The sequence below is a fragment of the Athene cunicularia genome (assembly GCF_003259725.1).
Source record: "Athene cunicularia isolate RWA chromosome 2 unlocalized genomic scaffold, athCun1 chr2_part1, whole genome shotgun sequence".
Taxonomy (NCBI): Eukaryota; Metazoa; Chordata; class Aves; order Strigiformes; family Strigidae; genus Athene; species Athene cunicularia.
This window is the reverse complement of record NW_020799095.1, coordinates 140,512,725-140,528,064: the sequence shown is the minus strand read 5'-3', so window position 1 is coordinate 140,528,064 and position 15,340 is coordinate 140,512,725.

Genomic DNA, 15,340 nt, shown 5'->3' with positions numbered 1-15,340 from the left:
GATGTCTCACACATCTCTCAGACCATGACAGGCTCATCACAGGTCAATTACTTAAGAGACAGCTTCCCAGCACCCAGCACTTGTTACCCTATGTCTGGATGCTGCATACAGTTTCAAGTTCCCTTGGTACAAGGAAGTCGTTGATAAATTGGCTCAATTTCATTGCAGGGCCTGTGTGATGGTTTGGGCTGGAGCAAAGGGCCTGAGAGAGCTAGGCTGGAGAAGGGATAGCTTTGGCAAGAGGACACCTGAGGTCACTTCCAGTACCTACAGGGTAATCAAGAAGATGGAGCTAGGCTCATCACAGTGCTGCTTGATGAGAAAATGAAAGACCCCAAGCTAAAGTTGAAAGGGGAAAGATCTGGCCTGGGTATATAACTAGGGACTTCTTTTTCCTGTGGACAGTCAGGCATTGAAGCAGGTTGCCAGGAGAGACAGTGCAGCTTCCATCCTGGGAGGGTTTTAAGACTAGATTAGATAAAGTCCTGAGATGCCTGGTCTGACCTCAGAGCTGCCCCTGCTTTAAGCAGGAGGTTGGGTTAGAGACTTCCGAGGCCCCTTCTAACATGAGTTCTTCTGTCATCCTTTCTGAAGCAGGTGCTGACAGTTTGCTTCCTAATGACAGCTCCCACACACAGAGAAGCTCATTCCCATCTCTGTTCCCCACACAGCTATCCTGACCCCGGGCACAAATAACTCATCATCAGCTGGTACTGAGTACCCAAAAAAATCAGAGCCCTTCCTGTGACTCTGTGTCACTGTCCTCACCATGTTTATGGCTGTGAAAAAAAGCTTCCAGCAGAAAACAAGAATTCAAAACAATTCTTAATGGAAGTGTTCTTAGACAAATTAAATTCTTCAGTAACATTACCTGTTTTCCATTAATAACATATAATTATGGGAGCTCTGCCAAAAGAAGAAAACATGTTAAAAAGGAAAATTTGTGCTTTGTTTTGAACTTTTTTAAAAACACAGATATTTTTCAGCCACCTCTGATAGACAGATGGTGCTTAACACTATAAGAAACTCCCACCAACAATAAATTCTGCATAGAAGTTATAAAACATTTAAAAAAAAAATGCAATGAATTGACAATATCTCAGGTTATAACCCATTCCCAGAGTAGAGTAATTTGGGTTTGAGAGCGTCTGTTTGTAGAGACCAGGTGTGAAGCAAAACCTGTGGGAATCCAAGGTGCAGCAGGGAAAAAGGAGCCCTCCTGTTCTGTCTGCTAACAAGCTTCAGTTTGGCCAAGAATCAGGTTTCTTTCATTGGGAAATGCATGAATATTTAGCAGAACTTTTCTAGGAGGCAGAAAAAATCCTGTCAGACACATACTGCCAAACATGTCCTGATGCACAAGCTGTTGTGAATCTGTCTGTTAAAAAATTTGCTATGAATTTTATTCTTAGCAAGACATGAGATGGTAAAGAGGAGACAAAATATACTGAAAGCTGCTGCTGAGGTTTGGTATTACTGAGGTTTTGTTGGAAATGCCATTTTTCTCTGGAGTTAATGCAATTAACTTAAATATAGTGCATTTTCCCCCCCCCCCAACATTCCCTTGGCCTAAGATGGATGGATGAGTGTCCCAAATTGTTGCTGCTTCTTCCAGCTATGGTACTCTATATAATACAGTATTCTGTCTCTCCCAAAGAAATCCAACTTGAATTTTCTTCTAAAGTAACCCTAAAATTTCTGTAAGTTACCATCACTGCATTGAAAAAAATAGCCCTGTAGTTACATTTACACTAAATAAATGAGAGGCCAAAGCCACATGTCTGAGCTTTGGTATGTGAAAATACTCTGTACTGTTCAAGTGTAAGCATGGTCCATGGCATGTTTTTGCCATAGGCCAGATAGTGCTGCCCCAGACAACGCTGGACACAGCTAGAAGAGATGCATGGCGTGGGAACCAGCCTGGTTTGGGAGATCGTAGACCTTAGGTGTGAACTCTGTCATCAGCTGGTCTCAAGACTGGGGAACAGTCCTTGGCTTTTTATTTTTTACTAGGTTAAACAATCAATGCCCCACTGAGGAGGACAATGCAGGTCAGCTCACCCCTTACTGGATATCATGCACTAGGGATCTTACTTTCAAGAGATAACAGATGTCATGATGTCATTAGTTCTGCAGCTCTTGAAAAGAACTTTTTTTTTCTTTTTCTTTTCAATTAAAAAAATTCACATTTTCTAATCCTTTTGGTCATGTCCAGGAAGCAAGAACCAACACCTCCCAGGAACCACAAACTACTGCAGTCACAGTGCTCAAGGTCTAGAACCCATTGCACTAATACTTCTGTTGCTTCTTTTAGAGCATCTCTACTGGGCTGTCTTTCTCCTAATAGCAATCTACTTTGGTTTGATCCATGTTTGACATATCCTGTAGAAACAAAATGGTTATGACAGAACCTTTTTTTTTGGCTGCTTCTCACAAGGTTCAGTGGGAGCAGAAAGCATGAAGATCTTGCCTGTAATCAGTGCTGCTCTATACTACCCAAGAGAATTTAGCCTAGAAATTAGTCTAGAATTTAACATTATCAGTCACATTATTGGAGATTAGAGAACCCACAAAAGCCATGCTCAAGAGTGACACCTAGCAAGTGAATCACAGGAAAATAGATTTTCTAAGTTCCTCTGCCCGTATATTTATTTATTATTTTACAGTTTTTAGGAGGGAAATCATCACTTTTAACTATGCCTTGACTCTACAGCATTTTGGGAACACATAAAACACTGCAGCCATGAAGAACTGAGCTGACTGTGGCTAAAAATACATTAAACAGGCAGCTTGTTCTAAACAAGATTGTGGCCTGTATCTGCTCTCAAAAAATGCTCTTAAGTTTTCCATACTGATTCTTTCAAATGAACATAGCTCATAGGCTGAACCCATTCAGTGAGTTGATGCTGCAGATCACCAGTGATTTCTGTCTGCCCTCATTCTTCATTACCTTCCACAAAAATTGCACAGCATGTTGCCAGCATGAGTTGGTGCTGGCATGGTTTCTGCCAGCATTTATGACAGCTGGATAACCATGACAGCACTCTGAGATTTATTAGAAGATATCTCAGTATCAAAAGAGAAAGTCTGTGAAGACCATAGAAGAGGGTTGACTTCTTGAAGAAAAATGAGATGCTTGATAACAGGGATAAAAAAGCAGCATTTCACAGTACACAAAATGGCTGTTTCATGCTTATACTGTAGAGCAACAGAATTCCTTCCCTACAAGTGCCTGTTTCTGTTTGCCTCCTCTTATGGAGGAAGGCTCAGTCATCAGCTCAGATCATTGCCTCATAGTGTAATTCAGGTTGGAGGGACCTCAGGAGATCATCTAGTCCATCCTCTTGCTCTTTGCTGTACCAAAGCAGGTACAGCTAGGAATTAATACAGCCTGAGAGAAGACAGAATCACAGCATAAGCACAGCCTTTTCTAAATGCCAACTTTTGTAGATGCTCACACTTGGTCAGAGCTGTAGTCTCCAGTCAAGGAACACCAGCTTGCTCCAGAGGGTGAACCCAGCATATATCCCACACTTTGGCAGAGGTGGACCAACAACCTGGTGTTGGACAAAGTCTTCTCAGGAGTCCTAGCTGCTGCCGTGCCATTTCTCCCAGCTGTCAATTCAACATCCTTCACATACAACTTCTTTCCTCAGTTCCCCACTATACATGTGTTCGTATACCTATATCTATTTCTATATCTATCTATACTCCTTCCTAGAACCTGGGACTGTAATAGTCCATTTCTCATAGCATGTATACTTGATCTTGTCTTTTTTTTAAACGACCACCAAGGAGACTTGCTGGCAACTTTTCCTGAAGATAAGGGGAGGAGGGGAAGTGGATGGTTAATGCTCTGACCTGCCATCTGGCTGAGCACATCATACAAGGAGATTAAAATTAAATGTTTGGGTGCAAAATTTGTAGTGCTTCATTCCAGCTAATAAAAAGTTCAAATAAAACCACCTTAAAGGAATATCCATGTAGCTCTTACCATGGATATGTCCCAGAAGTTTAGTGTAAACCAAGTATGAGACTGGAACTGAAATCACAGTTGTTTTTTTAAAACGATCCATTTGACTCACTGTGGAGTCACCTTTGGACACTTTTATGCATTAAAATCTCTCTCAAAGATAAAAACTAAACAGCTACAAGCCAGGTTTACATTAATGTAAAAACATGCACTGTGAAAGCATTGTCTACGCAGGAGAGTTTATCTGATGTATCCAAAATCTTTGTGATTTTACTTACTGTAGTGTAAGTGTTATTTTATTTGGTTTGTTTTGATTTATGTTTCTTAGGATATTATGCCCATATTTGTGAAATTGGAACTCCTGTTTACTAGCTTGAACAAAGAAGAAAGCTGCACTTAAACTGTGATAATAAATTGGTTTAATCAAACTGGCAGAGAAACAAGACACTTTTATGTCGATCTATGCCAGATACATTTTAGTTCAGTCTTGCATGATTTACCTTAAGAATGTACAGCACTTCAGACAGTCCATAAGGACTGCCCTGGGCAAATACTGGCTCTGAAGTAAGTGTGAGGCAGTTTAGCCTGCAGCATCAGAGCCATTAGTTACATTGCATTTGCCACAGGGTAAGAGAGGAAACATGGACAGATAATGTATAATGACTAAGGCAGTGTAAACTCATGCCCTAGGCTGCTCAAAGTAGCTTTTAAACATATCTGTACCTTAAATTGATCAGGACTGCTTTCTAGGTAAACCAGGGGCATGTTCATACAAAGACACTCAGGAGAGTTGAAGGGAATTACCAAGATTTCAAGCTGGTTATTTAAACTGTGGGAAGCCTCCCTTAAGAATGTGTTTTCAGAGTAAAAGCAACTCTGCTTTGATTTAGTAACCCCTCCTGTGGTTTTTTTGTTAGGACCTTAATAATCTTGCACACTAAAATTCTGACCAAGATGTGCTCACACAATCACAAGCATACTGATAAGAAGCTGCCCTCCTGCAGGCACTGGAAGAAGATACTGAGCACATACCGTCTCCTGCAAAGCAAATTAAACTGGAATCGTTGTAGTTGTGCCTCTGGACATGCACCGTCTCTGACTTTCCTGGGACTTTTCACAGGCCAGAGACAAAACACCTGCCTCACACAACACCCATTTTCCTCCGGCTGTTCTTAGCTGAACAAGGAGCAGGCTGTTGGTTGAAAGAGTGCATATGACCCTGTGAAGCAACTCCAGTGCCTGACAGATGCATAGGTTGCATATATGATGTACCCAAGCAGTAAAACAGAACATTCTGTACGTGCAGCTAACGCGTATTTGCCAGGAAACACAGGAGCTGGGTGCAAGCAAGACATCTGGTCCTGGCAGCAGTAGAGGGAGAAGAGTTTTCAGCACTGAAAGAAGCCTAAGTAAGGCGTAAATATGTTATCTCACTGCATGGCACACCCCTCTGTGGCCAGATGAGCATTGCTCTGGCTGCTTTGCCTGAAGGCATTGGCACATCAGCCTGTTACCCCAGGGGAAAAAGAGTATGAACCTATAGTGCATTATGCTGTGTGCAATTGCCACAGTGCGTGCTCCTGCCTCTTGGCCCACTGGAAGCAGTTCCTTTGCTGACAGACCAGCTGCTGTATGCATACTGCAACATGAAAGCTTGCTCACAGGCAGCTTCTAGCTCCATTAATTACATTTTTTTATGATTATTAGTCTTTAATTCTAGTAATTAATTAATTGATGGTCATTTGGCTTAACTCAGTTCCAGGACTAAAACACACCATGTAATCAGTTGGATAGCAGTGTTCCTTGCAAGGGTGATTAAAATTCTTCCATGGAGAATGAATCACCTGCATGCCCCAGGCAGCATGAAGGATCTCACACGTCTATGTATACCTGTTGGGTTAGCGTGTGTTGTCCACAGCTGCCAGCTCGGCCACTCTCTTACTTTGTTGCTGATCTAATTGCTCCTTATGTTCTTAATTAAAGGAGTGTGAGGTTCTGGCCAAGTTAATCATGGCTGGGAATCAATGTTCATATTTCTCTTGTGGCTTTGAAGCCTGTCTAATCTATCCTGTTATCACTATAGTATCTGAGATGTGATGAGGGCTTTCTAAATACACAGATTAGACAGATTGCAAAGTTAATGGGGACATATGGGTGTTGTTTCTCAGCCATTATTCTTTCTGTAATTGTGGTGGAAAGAATCTGTCAGCAGAAATGCACTCTTCAGTAATACATTGCTGCAACATGTTGTTAAATGTTGGGGAGAGTGCTGGTCTGCGAAAGTGTGTTCTGCACACATGATCAGTGACTCCATACCTTTAACTTGCCTTTTTTTTTTTTTTAAACACCTAACCAGTGATGGGGTCATTTGGAAATATATGTCATTGACTTCAGCTTTCCAAGCACTATATGCACTTTTCTGATCAACCTGGTGTTGAAACAAAACAAAAAGCTTTTTATCTTTGTGATTTTCTGCCTGTGACTTTTGAATAATATACTATGTGCTCATAAGAAAAGTCCCTGGAAACTCAGCATCACTGCACAGGGCACTACATCCTTTTGTTTTCCAGCTACCTCATGAAATCTAATTTGTTAGTTCTCTGTTTAAATCTGCACAGCCAGGAAGGTAGAAGACTAAAGTCTTAACCACCCATAGCAATTACATGTTATGTTTCATAAGATTAGGCAGGAAGCACTCCATAAATTTCAGTAGTTAACACTCATTTTAATTGAATTGCCCCAAAGTTTGAATGGAGCTGGTATTCCTCTACTCTGAATGGTTGTGTTTTCCAAAACACCACTGTGTAACAATAAACAGATGTTTTCCAAGGCAGACAAGGCGACATTTCTAGTGATGGTAAAGTGATGCCTCTGTTTTGTACATTTGTCAAGTACTTCTGCATCTAAAATAATTGGAAAAAACTTCCCTTTGGCTCAGCTACATTGGCATAAGCAGAAGTTTGAAAAGAGCTAGCAATTATCTTGAATTTAATGCACATTAAATCATTTGATCTTGATCTGTCCTCTTGTCCACAGACAGGACAAGTCATCAAGATGTAGGGTCACATATTTGTCTAAGCAAGGCAGAAAAAGCAGAAAATGTCTAATTCCTTAGATCCATTTAGGCTGCAAAACCTACTGTGCTGTAGGACTGTATCACAGCAGAGCTGCGTTCACTTGTTCATGTGAGGTAAACTACAAAAGTAACTTGCCTAGGACAACATTGTGTTACAGAAGACTAGCATCTACATTGTCTTTACATGCCAGAAACTTCAGATGGATTTAGAAATCGCTTGGGCACAGAATATGCTCTCGCTCTTATACAGCATCCATAGGAAATTTTATTGCATCCTCACCTGCTTCAGCAACAGATCAGCCAGATCAATGCAAAACATGTTCATCAATGGTAACTTCAGGTAAAATATTTGAATAGCGATATTCAGGTGAATAGTACTCTCAGTTCTCTGTATGACTCCAGTTGTGGAGACAACAAAAACAGCCAAAAAACAGGGATATTTACTTCTTCAAGAGTTACAGATACGTCAGGAAGACACTGTCTGTCTTTGCCCTGATACATGTAGATTGTAATCCAGCTGGCATCCTCCTTTACTGCTGCTGCCAAATATCTGAAAAGGAGGGGCTACATATTTTAAAGCCTTGTCTGCACATGTCCGTTTATTTAGTATATGCTAAGTAATTTATTTTAATCAATTAGATCAAGGAAACTCCTGGAAGTTTACTCAGGCACACCTGTTTTGTTTTTTTTTCTTTTAAGCCTATGTTATTTGGAATCAAAGCCAAAAAAGCCGTTGCACCACAGTAAGTCTATCCAAGAGTAGAAGAGGCCTCCCCCATGGATTGTCCTATATTATGTTCATACAAACAGTAAAATTCAGACAAGCCACAACTCATTTACAAACAGGAGCATACAAACACTAAAATACTAGAAGGAGCAGTCTTACATTACTTACATAGCAATAGAATGCTCTAGAAAAGTAGTTTCCAACCCATGACTCAGAGCCCTCAAAAACTGGCTGTGGTCAGAGGAAATAAGTTAAAGACAAGACCAGCAGGCAGAACCAGTCTTAAACTTCTGCATTTTTTCTTGTAACTTCCACCTCGTGAGCTAACTACAGGTTGAAGAGCACTGAAGAGGTTTTTTCCATCTCTAATGGCTATAATTTCACTGTTGAATTTCTTCTTCTTAAATTTCACCCCTAATTATGCTTAAGTATTTAGCAGAAACATGAGAAACTCTTCATGTAAGAAACTCGGAAGCCCTGTGAAATGCATTCCCATTTAACACAGTTCTGGTAAGAATAAGACTCCTCATAAGTTGTTTTCCACTTAAAGACCCAAAGATGTTTGGCAACTCCATAAATACAGATTCCGTGCATATAAATGCTCAGTTAAATCAGATTTCCTCCAAAGGAATTCTTAGATTCTAGGAACATTTTATAACAGTGGGTGAAATGTTTCAAAGATGAGTTGACACGCATCACCCATGCTGAATGATGTCCAGTTTGGATTCAAATTCTATGTCACCTTGTCCTAGAGTTTGAATAAAATTTCAACCACCATGTGACTGATCCCCAAATGCCACAAATATAAAATGTATTCCAGACAGACCTTGATTTTGTCCCTGCTGAGATGCCCACTTTGAAATGCAACCTCTTTTTTTCAACCAGCTCTCATATAATTGTCTATATATTTTCACCAACCATGTACCTTATAATGGTTCACCTGACCCCTTTATTTGGATTATAGGTGCTTAGTTTGCTCAAGACATTTTCCTGTGAAATGTCTTGAAAGTCTCATCAAAATAAGAAATAGCATGTCTACAGCTTCCCTCTCTTCCACTGTCACATAAAATTGGGCTATTGAATAGTTTGACAGTTTGTTAACAGTAAAGACACATTAGCTATTTTTATCACTTACTATTTTCTGTCTTCTTACTTTTCTCCTGCCTTCCTTTTTATGACATTATTTCTTTGCCAGACTCCACTCCACTGGAGGCTCCCATGTCCTAGTGGTCCACAGGAATATTTCAGGTTAACTCAATGAATACTCAAAGTCATGCTAACTTGCATATGTAGCTTTTTGAGCAGTTTTTCCTTTTGGGTCAGACTGTAGGTATGGGGTAGTAGATAAGAGAAGCACATGAGCTGGGGTGCCTCCATTCCTATCAACTGTGCCCTCTGCTCCTTCCCTTGAGCTTTGACTAGTTACCAAGCAATAGTCCAGAGTCACGCTTCAAATTCAGGCAAATACAAGAACCACAGCCATGTGCGAAACCATGGAGGTGAATAATGAGTTTGAGACTTTCTCCATCTGTTCTCACACACCCCAACCAATTTTAACCTTTCCCTCTACATTTTCAGTGGCGACTGAATCTTTAATTTCACCTCTTCTTCCTGACAAGACTATTTTATTTCAGCTGTTTGAGCTATGAGAGCTGAAAGCAGTTAGTTGGTACAGCATGGTTTGGGGTGATTGAGAGCACTTTACATCCTCTGTCTGAATGTATTGTGTGGCAATGAGAAACTGAGTCTGTGCTGTTGTTTCTTTCCTAGTCCAACATGGTACTCAGTGAATTCAAGATGTGTATATTCTAAGTCAGCAGGTACACTAGGATAATGGGAATTACCTAACTGACACATACCACCACCAACACACTTCATAAAACCTAGTCTTAAATTGACTAGTATTACCTTCAGAAATAGGCTTTTCCCAATGTAGCTACACGTAAAACTACTGCAAGTTTCTGGCCTGGTGTTACATAGGTATGAGTCTAGTCTTGTGAGGTAATAAACCCATATACCTACTAGCAGAGGAGGCATCAAACTCATCTATAGGTTTAAATTAAATGTGTATTTTGCCTGAGGAAAGACTAATTATAATTTTTTATATTGTTTTAATAAAAACACTTTTTGAAGTGCTAATTATTCTGGTGCAACTTTTCTTGGTGGTGTATGTAGAATGTACTGCTTTGTGATATTTTTATTTTATCTATTTACTATTTTCTAGTGAGTGGCTTACTATGAGCAATTCATTCCTTCATTTGCTCTTTTACCTTCCTGTACCAACGTTTGAGCTCAGGGTGGAAACTTCCACTTCTCTGCTGGAAGAGATCAGACAGTTGACAGAATTTTTGCCAAGGTACACAGAATTTCTACAGGAGCTTTTTCTGCCTGCTTGGCTATTTGTAGCCTATTTGGTCATCTTATACTTTCAGTCAAGATATGATTGGTACTTGCAGAAAGGGTGGGTTTTTTTAGATTTGATGTTGAGATTTCACAAAACCCCACAAATTCTGTTAGCTGAGCTGCACGCCAGAGCACAACATATTTCAGCAACTGTCTTTTATGCACTTCATTAAGTGTAAAAGTAACAGGCATCTCAGTGTTCTCCATAATGAAAGGATTCTTTGAGAGTTAAATACTCCTTTAGTTGTTTTTAATCAAGCTTAATATGTGTGAAATTTGTGGGAATGACAGTCCCATAGACTAACAGCAACGACAGGTACAGCCAGAAATCCTGACTTGCATAACATATCCATAACATGCCATCAGTTTTATTTGCTTTTGACCTACTCAGAACACCTTGTCTATCTGTTTTGCTGTCATGGCCATTCAGCTGGCGTTCTGCCTGCTGTCTTTCAGCAAGGATATCCACAGGTGGCTTTTTGACATAGGAACTTAGGGAGAAAGTGTAACATACCATCTGTTTTTCTTACGCAATTTAACACACTGCGATACCCTGTCTCGCTTTCAGAGCTGGCAGAATGGGGGAGACCATTTCACAGTTGGGCAGTGCCACGTTAGCCACCTGCAATTACTGTAGGGGTCTAACTTATCATTTAGATAAACAGATTTCAGTAAAAATCTCATAGCTTTGGGCATCTTGAAGCAAAGACACAGAGCAAGTGGGACAGGTTTATACATTTGTTTCAACTTCACTTAAAACAATAGGCTTGAAGAGTTATTTGCCCTGTTTGTTTCAAAGTGTTATTAACTAGATGCCCAGCGCTGATAAATGTCATCACGCTATGTCCTTTTTACAGTATGTTCCAGATCAAAACCCTGGACTGCTGCACATGTACCCTTCTTGTGTTGCTTACAGAGCAATTACGTCCTGGACACATTTTAGCCACAGTAGAGCCAGGCAAACTCATCTTAAGCTGCCTGTCCCAGGTGAACTTGCTTCACCTTGACTTGGGTGCACTCAAAGAGCATGGCAAAGGTGAGGAAAGATAGAGATGGGGACTCCTAGGAAACAAAGAGGAATGCAAGCAGGAGTATTCAGCAGTCTTTTCCAGTGACACAACCCAGGCAGAGTGTTCACCTCTCAACAGGCCGCACTCAGCCGTGAAGCAGAATCAGCATTATACAGTAAAGCAAGTTATATTTACAGCCCATTCGATGTTACAGCTGCTCTTGTAAATCCGGCCGCAGCCATAATGGGCTGACAAATGTATTCCAAAAACTGTACAACAACATAGCTTGAAATGAATCATGATTGCCATGTAAATCAAATGAAAAATCCATTTTAATGCTCTGAACTGTATTTCCCCCTTTTTTTAATCCTTTCCCATTCCATCTGTACTTTGGACTCTCTTCCTGCCTTGCCAGAGCAGTCTCCCAGACACAGAGACATCTTCTCTTGTTTACTCAGTCATTATCAGTGAAGCATTTTCAGATAGCTCCTTCCGTGGTGATAGACAGTTTAAAATGAGGGAACTTGGGGGTAGAGATTGTTGGTTAGTTTAAAAATACATAAATACATAGATGCAGAGAGAGAGAGAGAGAGAGAGAGATTTGTGTAGAATTTGTATACATGTTTTAATGTAAGAGGAAGAATAGGTATTACTTTTCCAGCCATAAATCAATAATGATCTGCATATCAAAAGCTTTTAAAACTTGAACTAAACTCTGCATGTTTCAGTTTTCCTGTGATGCTCTACCTCATTCATCCCAGTGATCTCTGCTGTCTCCCATCACTGTGTTCTCTCCCCTGACAGCTCCAGACCATCCACTCCCTCTCTCCCCACACACATGCTTTAGTAAAGCTCATTTGTTTTCACACACCTGGTAAACTTTTGCTTAGATTTTAAAAACAAAAGGAAAAAAAAAAAAAAGTTCAGTAAGCTGTTTTCACTCCCAAATTCCCTAAATGCAAGGAGTGGGAAAGACATATGTTCTTAGTAAAACCACATAGTCCTGAGGGACAAGGCCCGGACTCCTGGAATAGCCTTTAGCTCTCAGCAAGATGGATCTGCTCTTTCTTATCTACTCTGCTGTAAAAGAGAAGTTGAATTGCACTGTATCAGTGCAAAAGCAATGTGAAGCAGCAATGCCCCACTGTATTCTTTCCCTCTGATTTCCAACCCATTTGAGCAAAATCTAACCATCAGGCCTCACTGAGTTGGAGCCCTTCTCTTTTGTTCCTCAGCTCCAGCTTGAATGATCCCAGATTTTCCCCAGATCTTCAAACACATCCCCTGCCACTCCCTAGCCTGTACAGAGAAAGGAAAGCTGGCAACTTCAAGAGCACCGGCCACTCCTCCCTGCTCAGAGGCCACTGCACATCTCCTCTTTGATGTGGCTGACCTCCTCTGAACTGGAGAAGACTGTTGATTCTCAACTCAGATTTCCCCCTGAGGCAATGAATTATCCTGACAACTGCCTACTGACAACCGACACCTCCCCAAAGGGCTCTGTCCTACTGTGGGAAACGACACTTCAATGGGAAGCTTCGATGTATATCCCAGGCTGGAAGTGCTTAATGAATGTTTCTATTTTGCTGGGAGACAACCAGAGACTGGAGGGTTTGAGCTGTAATCTGAAAGTTTGAAAGTGTTTTGATGTGAGGGCTCAGCCATTCTTCTGAAAAAACAGAAGCCAATTGTGAAGTCTGGAAGATTCCCAAATTTGCCCAATTTTTAAATGGACATTAGGATCAGTTTGATGCGTCACTTCAACATCGAGTCTCCATGGATCATTGGTTTGTGCCTCCCTTTACTTTCTCATTTGTGCCATCTTTCCCATGCACATCTCCACTTTCCACTATAAGGAAATAAGAGTTTATGAAATTATTATTCTTCTTTACAGGACTCAGTGAGCAAAAATCAGTCAGCAGAAATAAAACGTGTTGAAAACAAACGATGGTCTTATTATTTCTAAGTTAACGATTTTTTTTAAAAATATTTTTGTCCTGGGGAATAAAAAATCAAACGCATAAGGAAAATCTGAAATGTTAAGTCTTTTTTAAAGTTTTACATGCTAAATCCACTCACATCCTGTCCCAGCTGCAAACTTGCACATGCGCAGCACAGTAACACTTTGAAAAGACCATTCACAATGTGTGATTTAGGGCTGGTCCATTCTGTGGACTAGGGTTTCAGGTTAAGAGGTTGGGGTTTGGTTTTGGTTTTTTTTTTTTTGTTCTGGTGTATTTTACTAGGAAACATGCAGCTGAAGAGACCCACCTGGATTATTAAGTTTAGCCCATAGTCATAAGTAAGTCTGTATAGTGCAGGTGGCTTAATCAATCCACCACAGCCATAAAATAATTCCCCTGGAAAGAAAAGGAGAATTAAAAGGCATCACTAGTGTCCTGGATTAATTTGGTTAAAAGCACAAGTTCTTCATAAAACTAAAATGCTTCCCTGCTGCCATAGTCTCCTGGGACATAGGTCCTTCTAGCCCCAGATCTAGTGGTGAGCCTAACATGGAACATATGAAATAGACCAAACCAGCCGAGATCAGAAATATTTTGGAATGCTATTAGGAACAGCCTATCTATCAGGTGTACTGGGACTAATTTACCAACTTCAGACATGCAAAGAAGCATTAAATAGGACACATCAGAAGCTAGATCCTCAGTTTATACAGATCAGCCACGTTCAGCACATTACTGCTAATTTACACCAAATAAACACATACTGAGTTTCGAATTGCATTCTACATAATATTCACATAAATTTGAAAATTTACTATATTTTTAGCAATACATTTTTTTTCCCCAGAAAACCAAAATGAGTAAAAATTCTTCTGGACATCTCGAGAGTTGTCCCCCTTCTTCAGTGTCACTGATGGTCAGCAAGTGATTGCAGCTGATGGTATCTGCTAGCCAGAGGATACAAATGTGCTAATCTTACTTCCAATATAAACAAGAGTTGGGGCAACTTTTTGCAATGTAAATGGTTTGTTGGGTGAATTTTATGACAGCTTGTGCCTTCACAAGTGCTGGTGCTGGTCATTGTTAGCTTTTCTTTAAAATGAAGTCAAAGTATTTCACAGCCTTGTTTGGCACAAAAATAAATTAAGTCCCTTTGTGTACCGTCTAGGTGCAAGTGTGCACGTAGGCATTTGTGCTCAGTTTTTAAAGGGGATGCAGTTTTCAAGAATTCAGAAGACATCAACTGCATGTAAGGACTTAGAGCGTTTTCTTATCACTGAAGAGAATTAACTATAACAAAAAAAAAAACTATGTAGGGCTTATTTTTTTTTGCTCTCCGGTTTTTGAGATATGCACTAACGTTGTATTTTCAGGTTTTTGTTACTGCCAAGGCAAAATGGACATTTACCCTGGTTGGGTACTGTTAGCTTGATAACTGAACTTTTTTTTGCTCAGATGATTTTCAGACTATCAAGCTGCTGAAAACAACCCCAAAACCTTCAAGTCAGAAAAACTGGATTTGAGTGATTTTGTTTATTTCTTTATCCATAGTAATTTAAAAAGACGTTTAAAAACTGCTATTAACTGAAGTGAACTTCACATTTCCAGTCACTGAACTCACTTGAGATGAAAGACTCCTCCTGGCTGTTACTCAGCACTTTCCCTTCGCACTGCCCTGTCCCACCACGGAGGTTATTAACCTTTTACAAGCACTGCTCACATCCTCCCTTTGATGGATGGTGTATTTAGATTGCAGGTTTTCCCAGCAAGGCTGTTTTGTTATTGAGGGGAGGGAATTTTAACACAAGATGGTTTTTCATATCAAACACTCAATTTTCCCCATAAAATTTTGCATGGGGAATCTTCTTCAAGGAGTTTTGCACTATACACTGCACAGCCTTAATGCAAGGTCTTGGGTGTCTCAAGCACAGGGTGTAGCTGTAGGTTTTGGACTAGTCCTTGCCTGCTTTTCATGTCCAGCTGTGAGGTGCAAGGGGGCTTTTCCCTGCGGCTTTCAACTCCGCTCTCCTGCAGCTCCTGCCAGGATCAGGAAGCCTGGGGTGACCTGCAGGAAGACTAAGGGAGAACAGAGAGGATGGGGGCAGACAATGGGGAAAGAAAGCACCGTTTTGCTTCTCTGAAACCCTTGTCCTCTTTCAAAAAAAAAAAAAAAAAAAAAAAAAAAAA